Genomic DNA, 14595 nt, shown 5'->3' with positions numbered 1-14595 from the left:
TAAAAGGAGACCTATGGCTAGGGTTATGAAGAAGAGGAACTGGGTTTTAGATATTTGTTTGGAAGTAGATATGAGAGAATAACCCAGCAGCAAATCATATGTAAAATGCAAACCTTACTTCAAATTCTTGCACAGGATTCATCTGGAAAGTTTGATATGCATCCACACGGCAAGGAACTTCAATATTTGGCTTCAGGAGAGATATATGTGTATCTCAAGTATATTTCTTGTTTTGTTTTATTTAATTTTTTTTTTTTTTAACAAGTCCTTAAGATGATTCTGATACACAGCCAAGTTTGGAAAACACAAGTTTAGCTTTGTACAGTTAAAAGAAAGAAGAAGAAGTTAGAGGTAAAAAATTTTAGAAAGTAATAAAAAAATAATAACCATTTTTTAGGTACTTGTTTTTTGAAGGTAATGCCCTAAAATATTTATGTTTATTATCCCATTTATTTCTAACAATACAATGAAATTATCCCATTTATTTCTAACAATACAGTGAAGTATGTCCTATTACCTCCATTTTATTGATACATAAACAAAGACGTGATGAGATGAAGTATATTGCCTGGAATGACAAGGTTGAATCAGCACTCTAATCTGGACTTTACGCCAGAGCTATTTTTCTTAATAAATGTGGGACAGTGCATTGCTGGTGACCGGAGAAAACTATCTCCAAAGTACATTTCAGAAGAAGATAATGCAGGAGAAATATAGAGGAAGGTTTCTTGACCCCCACATTTTTCAAGAGAGCATATTTCTAATGTGTTTACATGTATGTCATGTATTATGGCAATTAGTGAGCAAGATATTTCTGATTTTCACACTCTTTTTCAGGGAAATAAATAACTACTTTGATATTGATTTTATGCTGATTCAAAGTCTAAACTTGAAGAAACGTTAACTGGAATAACGTGGTTTCTCCACAGAAATGGAAAAGTACCTGTAAAAATATTCACAAGCATCCTCCCTAGCTATGCTTTTAAAAAGCCATGTTTATAGACTACCACCTAGGTAAAGTAGAGATCAGGAGCTAAAGAACAAAAAACTCATGGAGCAAAAAAAAAAAACCTAAGCATCGTTTCATATTTAAAATGTATTTTATCAATCTGTCCAGTTTGAACTCCTAGCTGACAGTTTCAGATCTTATGTACTCTAGGCCTCACTTGATATGGTATTAAAGCAAGAGATTTATTGGAGTAAAAAAAAAACTAACTCTGCTATCTCAGGTTTTACTGTATGTGTATATATATATGCACCTGGGATCTGATTAGTACTGAAATCTAGAGACAGGAAATATGTCAAAAGTTTGCAGGATTCAATAAGACCGCACACATGAAAGCATTCACTTTGGAATCCCTATGGCTATTAGTTGGCCCTCATACACATTTTTGAAGCTTTAAGTGATTATGATTAAATAGAATTTTACCAAGAGAAATCTCAGCTCTTAAGCATCAAAAGTCATCATGAAAATACTCTACTAGCTGCCAAATTCAGTTTGCACTACTGAACAATGCTTTCACTTTCAAAATTCCAATTTCACTCTTAAGAAAAACAGATGACACAAATGTTCTACATTAGATGAAAGCAAAACAGCACCTAAAACCGTCTTTCTCGAACTGTATGCCAAAGAACACTTGCTCCACAGGATTTTAATACCAGAAAAAGGACTCTTTGGCCAAACACATTTAGAAAATTCAGGATAAACAAATTATGAGAATTGCTTTTCTGTATTACTTAGCAGACCAGATGAACAGGTTTTGTTCATCCCAAAAGGAGAAGCGAGTAAAAATGCAGTCATTTCTAAACATAATTCTCAACAGAATTATTTTTATTTTAGAATACTTAATAAGAGCATTTCCTCAGAAATTATTTTGTAATGCTCAACTGTCTATTAAGAATGAGTTGGATATTTTTTCCTGTTTTCAATTGGTGTGCAACATAAGACAGAATATTAACTTTTTTTCATTTGATTTAAAGATAAACTATTACTGAGATTTTTTTTTTTCTAAATTGTCAATTTAAAAAAAAAGTTGCCATCGAGTCAATTCTGACTCATTCAGGCCCCGCGTATTACAGAGGAGACTTGCACCCCGTAGGGTTTTCAAGGCCACAACCTTTCGGAAGCAGATCACCAAGCCTTTCTTTTGTGGCACCTCTGGGTGGGTTCAAACCACCAACTTTTCAGTTGTAGTGAAAAACTTAACAGCTTGTGGTTAAGGGAGTCTTATATTGTGAATACAGAATGCTAAATATTCTCACAAATGCACGTCAATAATTATTAAATATTATAATAGGCTATTGTTCTTATCTGCCCTCTTGCCCTATGCCACTGTTCTCCACTCTTTTGGGGGTATTACTTATCCCCTGCCAAAAGTGTGTGTTATTATTGGGTTTTTTTTTTTTTTAGTGTAGTTCTTTAAGTACCAATGAATGAACATATAGCCTACTGATGACCAAATATACCACCACATTACTTATTCATACTGATGGTTGCATATGTAATAGGCAGTCAAGGGGTAGAGTAAGTGGACAGTTGTTGCTTTGCTCAGCATAGTATTCATCCCATAATCGCTTTGTGAGGGATCTATTATTCTGCATCACAATCATGCGACAGAGTTAGGGCTGACCCACTCCTAATAATCCATCCAATTACCTACAATAAAAGACATGATAATGTAACCAAGTAGGATTAGAGTCCAGAGAGAAAAGGAACAGAAAGAGAGAATGATTGATTTCATTTTCCTTTTGATTACAAATTAAGAAAAATAGAAAATGGAGGGAAACAATGTAAATGTTTTACTGTGGAATTATTTTTTGAATAATGTTATTTAACATATTCATTTCTTAGGGTTACTGTAACAAAATACCACAAACTGGGTGCCTTATAAGAACAGAAATGTACTGTCTCACAATTCTGGAGTCTGTGAGTCCAAATCAACATATTGGCTGAGCCTGGTTCCCCCTGAAGTCTCTGGATCCTCTCCCAGCTTCTGTTAGCCCTAGGTATTCCTTGGCTTGAAATTGCATCTCCACGTGACCATCCTTCCTGCCTATTTCTCTGTGTCTCTTCTTTGCTGTAAGGACACAACTCAGATTGGATTACGGCTCATCCTACATCAGCGTAACCTCATGTTAATTTAACTGGTAATATCTTCAAAGACCCTTTGTCCAAACAAGATTGCCTTCACAGGTACCAGGAGTTAGGACTTCAACATATCTTTGGGGAGTACGTAATTCAATCCACAACACATATTTCTTATAGATTCCATACAACAACATGGTATGCATGTCACTGATGTAAATTTTGTTTTATTCAATAAATAACTTCTCTATCACTTGGCAGTATACTCAATTTCACTTTTCCTTAGAATAAGGTTAAGAAATTATTCATTCTTTTTGTTCTTTTTAAATCAGTTATAGATTTATGCTACTTCTCTCTCGTTCAGCTATTTTTGTTGTAAAATTCTTTTTGGACTGCAAATTACTGGCATTTAGGTAATTATATTTGAATCAAGTAAAGCCATCCTTTATACTCTCTTAGTTTATCTTCTCTTACTCACAACCAAGTAAGAAAAACAAAACAAAACCCACTGCTGTCAAGTCAATTCTGACTCATAGCGATCCTATAGGACAGAGTAGAAGTGCCCCATAGGCATAATCAAGTAAGCCACCCAAAACTGAGACTTTGTACTTAATGAAGGAAGGACCTTAAGGAACTTGGTAAGAGAAGTGAGAAAATGGTAAAGGCTGACCCTCTTATTCAGAACCTATATCTATATCATTTTTTATACTAGTTTATAAAAAAACTAAAAAGTTTTTTTTTTTACTAGTTTATAAAAAAAAAAAAAAAAAATTATAGCCTTTATAAATTCACCCTAAGATCTTCCCCCCACGCTCATAATATTTACCAAAAAAGTAGAAGAAAATATGCTTCCTATAGATACAGTATTACCTGCCATTAGATTGACCAGTTTAATCTTATAGAGAAATAATGATTAGCTTACCATGGCGAGTGGGTCCTTATGGGTGAGGGTTTCAGTGTGGGAGAAAGGTGGAGTAAGAATCAGGGAGGTACCGGGATAGCGGAGTTTTTCTGGTAATTTCCAGTGCAAAGTCAATTATAATTCAACATCCTCAAAAGACCACTGGCAAACATCTGTTCCAAGATAATCCTTCATTGATACCTCCTTGTGGTTATTTTCAGCTGAGGATAGTGGTCTCCGTGGTTACATTTATTTGCAAATATTTTAATTTATTCTTAATGTATAAGAAAGTGCTATCAATGTTACATAGCAAACACTTAAGAGTTTAATTATTGTACTTAATCATTTTTAATTAAGATTTTATTATAAGACTCTCCAATTTTCCTTGCAAATATTCCCTACAAAAATAATTACAATGAATTTGCCTAGGAGCATAAGAAGTCTCTAATTCAGTGTTCCTTCCTTTATTTTAGAACTTCCTAAGAATGGATTCACCCTCAATAACTCTCCCTTTTCAGAAATTGCCTTCATATTTCAGAAATTGTATCATATGCATGTGAAAGCTGGACAATGAATAAGGAAGGCAGAAGAATTGACACCTTAGAATTGTGGTATTAGCAAAGAATATTGAAAATACTGTGACTGCCAAAAGAACAAACAAATCTGTCTTGGGAGAAGTACGAGAATGCTCCTTAGAAGCAAGGAAGGTGAGACTATGTCTTGCATAATTTGGACATGTCATCAAGAGAGATGTGTCCCTGGAGAAGGACATCATGCTTGGTAAAGTACAGGGTAGAAGAAAAAGAGGAAGACCGTCTACAAGCTGGATTGACACAGTGCCTACAACAATGGGCTCAAGTGTAATAAGGATTGTGGGCATGGTATACGACCCTGCAGTGTTTGGTTCTGTTATACATAGGGTCACTATGAGTCGGAACTGGACAGCCCCTAACAACAACAATAACAACAATTTAACATAAACTCATTTTCTAAATAAAAAATATAGCTATAAGCTCACTAACAAAACTATAGAATTATTTGGGGGTCAAAAATTAATTTATATTATACTATAAAGTAGTTCGAACAGAACAAAGGGATATTGTGTGGTTTAAAGTCAGGAAAAAAGCGTGCATCAGGGTTGCATTCTTTCACTGCAGTTATTCAGTCAGTACGTTGAGCAAATAATCCAAGAAGCTGGACTGTATGAAGAACGGGGCATCAGGATTGGAGGACGACTTATTAACAACCTACGTTATGCAGATGACACAACCTTGCTTGCCGAAAGTGAAGAGGACTTGAAGCACTTACTAATGAAGATCAAAGACCACGGCCTTCAGTACGGATTAACCTCGATGTAAAGAAAACAAAAATCCTCACAACTGCAACTGGACCAATGAGCAACAACATGATAAATGGAGAAAAGACTGAAGTTGTAAAGGATTTCATTTTACTTGGATCCACAAACACGGCCTTTGGAAGCAGCAGTCAAGAAATCAGACAAGGCATTGCATTTGGCAAATCTGCTGCAAGAGACCTCTTTAAAGTGCTAAAAAGTAAAGATGTCACTTTAAGGACTAAGGTACTTCTGACCCAAACCATGCTTTTTTCAGTTGGCTCATTTGTCTGTGAAAGCTGGACAATGAATAAGGAAGACCTAAGAAGAATTGATGCCTTTGAATTATGGTATTGGTGAAGAATATTGAATAAACCATGGACTGCCAAAAGAATGAACAAATCTGTCTTGGAAGGAGTACAGCCAGAATGCTCCTTAGATCGAGGATGGTGAAATCTAGTCTCACATACTTTGGAGGGACCAGTCCCTGGAGAAAGACATCATCTTGGCAAAGTGGAGGGTCAGTGAAAAAGAGGAAGACCCTGAATAAGATGTACTGACACAGTGGCTGCAATAACGGCTCAAGCATAACAAGGATCTTGAGGATGGTGCCGGATCCGACAGTGTTTCCTTCTGTTGTACATGGGGTCACTATAAGTCAGAACCAACTCGACGACCCCTAGTAACAACATAAAATATAAATACTGAATATTGCCCAATTCATTTAAGTATAGTTTATTGACAATGACATTTTACAGCAAACAAAATTACAGTCACTCCAGAAGTGGAAATGCAATGAAATGAGTAAAACTTGAATGGAATTTGTTAATTATCATCCGGTATCAATTTTTATATAATTAACACCAATTAATGTTTAATTATTTTATTTAGCTTCTAAAATAAAATAAAAACTATAGTATTTGCTTAAATGCATTTTAAATATCACAGCCCCCAATCTGTATTTCACAGAAAGTACCTGTTGTTTATAAACACAAAAAGTTTTTTAGAACAAAAAGTGATACAAAAGAGCACTTCCTGAGAAGGAAAAAAATACACAGAGAGACATATATTTGTTGTTGTTATGTGCCATAGAGTTGGTTCCAATTCATAGTGATCCAATGTACAACAGGCCAAATGCTACCTGGTCTTGTGCCATCCTCACAATTGTTGCTATGTTTGAGCCAATTGTTACATATATATTTATTTATGTACATGATGTTCTTTTTGATGTGAATGTAATGTCATACCTCTTCAATTTGTAGTTCCCAGTATGATTTTCCGATTCAAAACAGCCAATACCAGTCCATTTCAGCTCACTAATGCCTAGGATATTTACATTTATATATTTCATCTCATTTTGATGATTTCCAATTTTCCTAGATTCATACTTTGTACATCCTGCTTTCCTATTATTAAAGGATTTTTGCAGCTATTTCTTCTCATTTTGAGTCATGCCATGTAAGCAAATGAAGGTCCCTAAAACTTGACACCATCCACATCATTAAGGCCAACTCTACTTTAAGGAGATAGCTCTTCCTCAGTCATCTTTTGAATGCCTTCTAACCTGAGGGTCTCATCTTCCAGCACTATACCAGACAATGTTCCACTGCTATTCATAAGTTTTTCACTGGCTAATTTCTACACCTGTGGAAAGAGACAATGGAAAAGCTCAATACTATCAGTCAGAATAAGGCCAGGGGCCAACTGCCAAACAAACCATCAATTGTTCATATGTAAGTACAAGACGAAGCTGAAGAAAATTAGAACAAGTCCATGAGAGCCAAAGTATGACTTGAGTATATTCCACCTGAATTTAAAGACCATCTCAAGAATAGATTTGATGCATTGAACACTAATGACCAAAAACCAGACAAGTTATGGAATGACATCAAGGACATCATATATGAAGAATTCAAAAGGTCATTAAAAAGACAAGGAAAAAAAAGGACCAAAATGGAAGTTAGAAGAGACTCTGAAACTTGCTCTTGAATGTAGAGTAGCTAAAGCAAATGGGAAGAAATGATGAATAAAAAGATCTGATGAGAAGATTTCAAAGGGTGGCTCAAGTAGACAAGGTAAAGTACTATGTTATCGTGTGCAAAGACTTGGGTATAGAAAACTAAAAGGGAAGAACACACTCAGTATTTCTCAAGCTGAAAGAACTGAAGAAAAAATTGAAGCCTCATGTTGCAATATGGAAGGATTCTATGGAGAAAATATTGTACGAAGCTGAAAGCATCAAAAGAAGATGGAAGGAATACATAGTGTCTCTGAACCAAAAAAAAAAAAAAACGGTCGACATTCAAGCATTTCAGGAGGTAGCATATGATCAAGAACCTATGGCACTGACAGACGAAGTCCAAGTTGCACAGAAGACATTGGTGAAAAATAAGGCACCAGGAATTGACAGAATACTAATTGAGATGTTTCAACAAAGAGATGCCGCACTGAGAGTGTTCACTCATCTATGCCAGGAAATTTGGAAGACAGGTACCTGGCCAACTGAATGGAATAGATCCAAATTTGTAGTCATTCCAAAGAAAGGTGGTCCAACAGAATACAGAATTAGTGAACAATATCATTAATAAAATTTCGCTTAAGATCTTTTAAAAGTGTTTGCAGCAGCACACCAACAGGGAACTGCCAGAAATTCAAGCTGGATTCAGAAGAGGATGCGAAATGCAGGATATCATTGCTGATGTCATACAAATCCTGCAAGAAAGCAGAGAATACTAGAAAGATGTTTACCTGTGTTTCATTGACTATGCAAAAGCTTTAGACAGTGTGGATCATAACAAATTATGGATAACATTGCAAAGAATGACAATTTCCAAAAGATTAATTGTGTTCATGAGGAAACTCTACATAGACCTAGAGGCAGTCTTTAGGACAGAACAAAGGGATACAGCATGGTTTAAAGTCAGGAAAGGAGTGCGTCAGGGTTGTATTCTTTCACCATACTTATTTAATCTGTATGCTGAACAAATAATACGAGAAGCTGTACTATATGAAGAAGAACGGGGCATCAGGATTGGAGGAAGACTCAGTAACAACCTGCGTTATGTAGATGAAACAACCTTGCTTGCTGAAAGTGGAGAGAACTTGAAGTACTTACTAATGAAGATCAAAGACCACAGCCTTCAGTATGGACTGCACCTCAACATAAAGAAAACAAAAATCCTCACAACTGGACCAATGAGCAACATCGTGATAAATGGAGAAAAGACTGAAGTTGTCAAGGACTTCATTTTACTTGGATCCACAATCAACAGCCATAGAAGCAACAGTCAAGAAATCAAAAGACTCATTACATTGGGCAAATCTGCTGCAAAGGACCTCTTCAAAGTGTTGAAGAGCAAAGATGTCACCCTGAAGACTAAGGTGCGCCGGACCCAAGCCATGGTATTTTCAATCACATCACATGCGTGTGAAAGCTGGACAATGAATAAGGAAGATCGAAGATACTGGATGCCTTTGAATTGTGGTGTTGGCAAAGAATGTCGAATATACCATGGACTGCCAAAAGAACAAACAAATCTGTCTTGGAAGAAGTGCGGCCAGAATGCTCCTTAGAGGCAAGGATGGCAAGACTGCGTCTTACGTACTTTGGACATGTTGTCAGGACGGATCAGTCCCTGGAGAAGGACATCATACTTGGCAGAGTACAGGGTCAGTGGAAAAGAGGAAGACCCTCAACGAGATGAATTGACAGTGGCTGCAACAATGGGCTCAAGCATAACAACGATTGTAAGGATGGAGCAAGACCGGGCGGTGTTTCGTTCTGTTGTGCATGGGGTCGCTATGGGTCAGAACCAACTCGATGGCACCTAACAACAACAACAACAGCAATGTATATGTCCACAAAAATTAAGAAGATTGTGATTGGACAAGCTTCTGCTATAGTACATATATTAGTGCTGGGATAAAACAGGAGGAACAAGCCTAGGAGATATTATAAAATGCCCATATTTTATTGATTTAGATTCTTTTTTCCTAATTCCTTGAGAAAGAGAGTAACACATAAAAATGCTAATAAACAATCATGAAGTTTTTCCTATAGCAAGTTTTTATAACAACCTAAAATAACCTTTCATGGCCTAGTTTGAATGTCCTAGAATTTAGTTTTACATTTTTTAAATACTATATAGTAGAGTAATACTCTTGGCATAAACTCCAGACTTCCATAACTATTCTATCCACTTTTATTTCCTGTCAACTTTTTTCTGGTAACTTACTTTCAATCTATCTATTCAGTGGATTTTGGGCCCATTTCCTGATTCTCACATAGTATTATATGTACGACAGTTAATAAATTATTGCTGACTCATAGCGGAAAGAGAGAAGTTAAGAAACTAATAGCTATTGAGGACCTACTAAAGGACATGCACAGTTAATTACTGCAGTTGGATTTCTTTAAAACATAAAACAATTCTGTAGAAAATATATTATGATATACCATTTTACAGATGAAGAAACTGATTCATTGAGTTTCATTGAGCAAACTTAGCATTGTTATCCAACCTGTGTAAAATATCATTTTTCTTTTGAATTTGCATCAGCAATATAATGAAGACTAAGATCAATCATCCACCATGCACTTGTCAGTTTGCGTTACTGTAGTGGCTTGTGTGTTGCTGTGATACTGGAAATTTTGCCAATGGTATTTCAACATCACGGTCACCCTTGGTGGACAGCTTTCAGCGCAGCTTCCAGACTAAAGGCAGACTAGGAAGAACGACCTGACAGTCTAATTCTGAAAAAACAGATGTAGAAAACCTTACAAATAGCAGCGGAGTACCGTCTGATATAGTGCCCGAGGATGAGCCCCTCAGGTTGGAAGGCACTCAAAATTCACCTGGGGAAGAGCTGCTTCCTTAAAGTAGAGTTGACCTTAATGACATGGATGGAGTCAAGCTTTTCGAACCTTCATTTGCTGATGTAGCATGACTCAAAGCCCGAAGAAACAGCTGCAAACACTCGTTAATAATAGGAATGCACATCCCACTTTGGAGAGTGGTGTCTGAGGTCTTAAATGCTAGCAAGTGGCCATCTAAGATGAATCAATTGGCCTCAGCCCACCTGGAGCAAGGAAGAATGAAAAACACCAAAGACACAAAGTACATACAAGCCTAAAACACAGAAAGGACCACATAAATCAGAGACTACATCAGCCTGAGACCAGAAGAACTAGATGGTGCCCGGCCACAACCGATGATTCCCCTGACAGGGAAAACAACGGAGAACCCCTGAGGGGGCAGGAGGACAGTGGGATCCAGACCCCAAATTCTCATAAAAACACCAGGCTTAATTCTCAGACTGGGACTAAAAGGACCTCGGAGGCCATGGTCCACAGACCTTCTGTTAGCTCAAGACAGGAACCATTCCCAAAGCCAACACTTCAGACAGGGATTGGAAAATGGGATGGAAAATGGTACTGGTGAAGAACGAGCTTCTTGGATCAAGTAGACACATGAGACTATGTTGGCATCTCCTGTCTGGAGGGGAGATGAGAGGGCAGAGGGGGCCAGAAGCTGCCCAAATGGACATGAGGAGAGAGAATGGAGGGATGGACTGTGTTATCTCATCACCAGGAGAACAATTAGGAGACTGACCTAATTTGTAAACTTTCACTTACAGCACAATAAAAAGTAATTAAAAAGAAAAAAATAGTAGGAATGCCGAACATAAGAAGTATGAATCTAGGAAAAATGGAAAGCCTCAAAAATGAAATGGAACACATAAAGATCAATATCCTAGGCATTAGTGAGTTGAAATGAACTGTTACACTGGCCATTTTGAATTAGACAATCACTTTATTATGGTCTATTATGTGGGGATGATAAATTGAAGAGAAATGGTGCTGCATTCATTGTCAAAAAGAACATTTCAAGATCTATTCTGAAGTACAACACTGTCAATGATAGGATAACATCCATACACCTACGAGGAAGACCAGTTAATATGACTATTATTCAAATTTACACACCAACCACTAATGCCAAAGTCTCATCACTAGGTGTATCTCAAATGTTTGCCATGTTGCCTGGTCCATATTTTCTGCTCAATGAACAAACAGGCCAAAATATAAGACAGAATTATAATCAAATTCAACTTCACTATCCTGGAGAAAATAGGCTTTAGCTAATGAAATTAGCCTCTGGCAGTAAGACTCACTCAAACCAAACATTTTTGAACCACCCATATTTTTTTAAAATAATTTTTATTGTTCTTTAAGTGAAAGTTTACATATCAAGTCAGCCTTTCACACAAAAACCCGTATACGCCTTGCTACACGCTCCCAATTACTCTCCCGCCAATGAGATAGCCTGCTCTCTCCCTGCACTCTCTCTTTTCGTGTCCTTTTTGCCAGCTTCTAACATCCTCCACCCTCTCATCTCCCCTCCAGGCAGGAGATGGCAACATAGTCTCAAGTGTCCACCTGATCCAAGAAGCTCACTCCTCACCAGCATTCCTCTCCAACCCATTGTCCAGTCCAATCCATGTCTGAAGACTTGGCTTCGGGAATGTTTCCTGTCCTGGGCCAACAGAAGGTCTGGGGGACATGACCACCAGGGTCCTTCCAGTCTCAGTCAGACCATTAAGTCTGGTCTTTTTATGAGAATTTGGGGTCTGCATCCCACCGCTCTCCTGCTCTCTCAGGGGTTCTCTGTTGTGTTCCCTGTCAGGGTAGTCATCGATTGTGGCTGGGCACCATCTAGTTCTTCTGGTCTCAGGATGATGTAGTTGCTGGGTCATGTGGATCTTTCTGTCTCTTGGGCTCATAATCACCTTGTGTCCTTGGTGTTCTTCATTCTCCTTTGATCCAGGTGGGTTGAGACCAGTTGATGCACCTTAGATGGCTGCTTGCTAGCGTTTAAGACCCCAGACACCACTCTTCAAAGTGGGATGCAGAATGTTTTCTTAATAGATTTTATTATGCCAGTTGACTTAGATGTCCCCTGAAACCATGATCCCCAGACCCCTGCCCCTGCTACGCTGGCCTTCGAAGTATTCAGTTTATTCAGGAAACTTCTTTGCTTTTGGTTTAGTCCAATTTTGCTGACCTCCCCTGTACTGTGTGCTGTCTTTCCCTTCACCTAAAATAGTTCTTATCTACTATCTAATTAGTGAATACCCCTCTCCCACCCTCCCTCCCTCCCCTCTCTTGTAACCACAAAAGAATGTTTTCTTCTCAATTTAAACTATTTCTTAAGTTCTTATAATAGTGGTCTTATACAATATTCGTCCTTTTGCAACTGACTAATTTCACTCAGCATAATGCCTTCCAGGTTCCTCCATGTTATGAAATGTTTCACAGATTCCTCACTGTTCTTTATCGATGTGTAGTATTCTATTGTGTGAATACACCATAATTTATTTATCCATTCATCCATTGATGGGCACCTTGGTTGCTTCCATGTTTTTGCTATTGTAAACAGTGCTGTAATAAACCTGGGTGTGCATATATCTGTTCGTGTAAAGGCTCTTATTTCTCTAGGATATATTCCAAGGAGTGGGATTGCTGGATCATATGGTAGTTCTATTTCTAGCTTTTTAAGGAAGTGCCAAATCGAATTCCAAAGTGGTTGTACCATTTGATATTCCCACCAGCAGTGTAGAAGTGTCCAATCTCTCCACAGCCTCTCCAACATTTATTATTTTGTGTTTTTTGGATTAATGCCAGCCTTGTTGGAGTGAGATGAAATCTCATTGTAGTTTTGATCTGCATTCCTCTAATGGCTAATGATGGTGAACATCTCCTCATATATCTGTTAGCTACCTGAATGTCTTCTTTAGTGAAGTGTCTATTCATATCTTTTGCCCATTTTTTAATTGGGTTATTTGTCTTTTTGCAGTTGAGTTTTTGCAGTATCATGTAGATTTTAGAGATCAGGCACTGATCAGAAATGTCATAGCTAAAAGCTTTTTCCCAGTCTGTAGGTAGTCTTTTTACTCTTTTGGTGAAGTCTTTGGATGAGCATAAGTGTTTGATTTTTAGGAGCTCCCAGTTATCTAGTTTTTCTTCTATGTTCTTTATAATGTTTTCTATACTGTTTATGCCATGTATTAGGGCTCTTAATGTTGTCCCTATTTTTTCTTCCATGATCTTTATCATTTTAGATTTTACATTTAGGTCTTTGGTCCATTTTGAGTTAGTTTTTGCTCATGGACTGAGGTATGGGTCTTGTTTCATTTTTTTTTTTTTTTTTGCAGATGGATATCCAGTTATGCCAGGACCATCTGTTAAAAAGACTGTCTTTTCCCATTTAACTGTTTTGGGGCCTTTGTCAAATATCAGCTTCTCATATGTGGATGGATTTATGTCTGGATTCTCAATTCTGTTCCATTGGTCCATGTATCTGTTGTTGTACCAGTACCAGGCTGTTTTGACTACTGTGGTGGTATAATAGGTTCCAAAATCAGGTAAAGTAAGGCCTCCTACTTTGTTCTTCTTTTTCAGTAATGCCTTGTTTATCCAGGGCCCATTTCCCTTCCATATGAAATTGGTAATTTGTTTCTCCATCTCATTGAAGAATGTCGTTAGGATTTGGATTGGAATCGCTTTTGGTAGAATAGACATTTTTATAATGTTAAGTCTTCCTATCCATGAGCAAGGTATGTTCTTCCACTTATGTAAGTCTCTTTTGGTTTCTTGCAGAACTGTACTGTAGTTTTCTTTGTATAAGTCTTTTACTTCTCTGGTAAGATTTATTCCTAAGTATTTTATCTTCTTGGGGGCTACTATAAATGGCATTGATTTGGTGATTTCCTCTTCGATGTTCTTTTTGTTGGTGTAGAGGAATCCAACTGATTTTCATATGTTCATCTTGTATCCTGATACTCTGCTGAACTCTTCTATTAGTTTCAGTAGTTTTCTGGAGGGTTCCTTAGGGTTTTCTGTGTATAAGATCATGTCATCTGCAAATAGAGATACTTTGACTTCTTCCTTGCCAATCTGGATGCCCTTTATTTCTTTATCTAGCCTAACTGGTCTGGCTAGGACTTCCAGCACAATGCTGAATAAGAGTGGTGATAAAGGGCATCCTTGTCTGGTTCCCGATCTCAGTGGGAATATTTTCAGGCTCTCTCCATTTAGGGTGATGTTGGCTGTCAGCTTTGTATAAATGCCCTTTATTATGTTGAGAAATTCTCCTTCTATTCCTATTTTGCTGAGAGTTTTTATCATGAATGGGTGTTGAACTTTGTCAAATGCCTTTTCTGCATCAATTGATAAAATCATGTGATTCTTGTCTTTTGTTTTATTAATGTGGTAGA

The sequence above is a fragment of the Elephas maximus genome, chromosome 5 (assembly GCF_024166365.1).
Source record: "Elephas maximus indicus isolate mEleMax1 chromosome 5, mEleMax1 primary haplotype, whole genome shotgun sequence".
Lineage (NCBI taxonomy): Eukaryota > Metazoa > Chordata > Mammalia > Proboscidea > Elephantidae > Elephas > Elephas maximus.
This window is presented reverse-complemented; position numbering follows the sequence as displayed.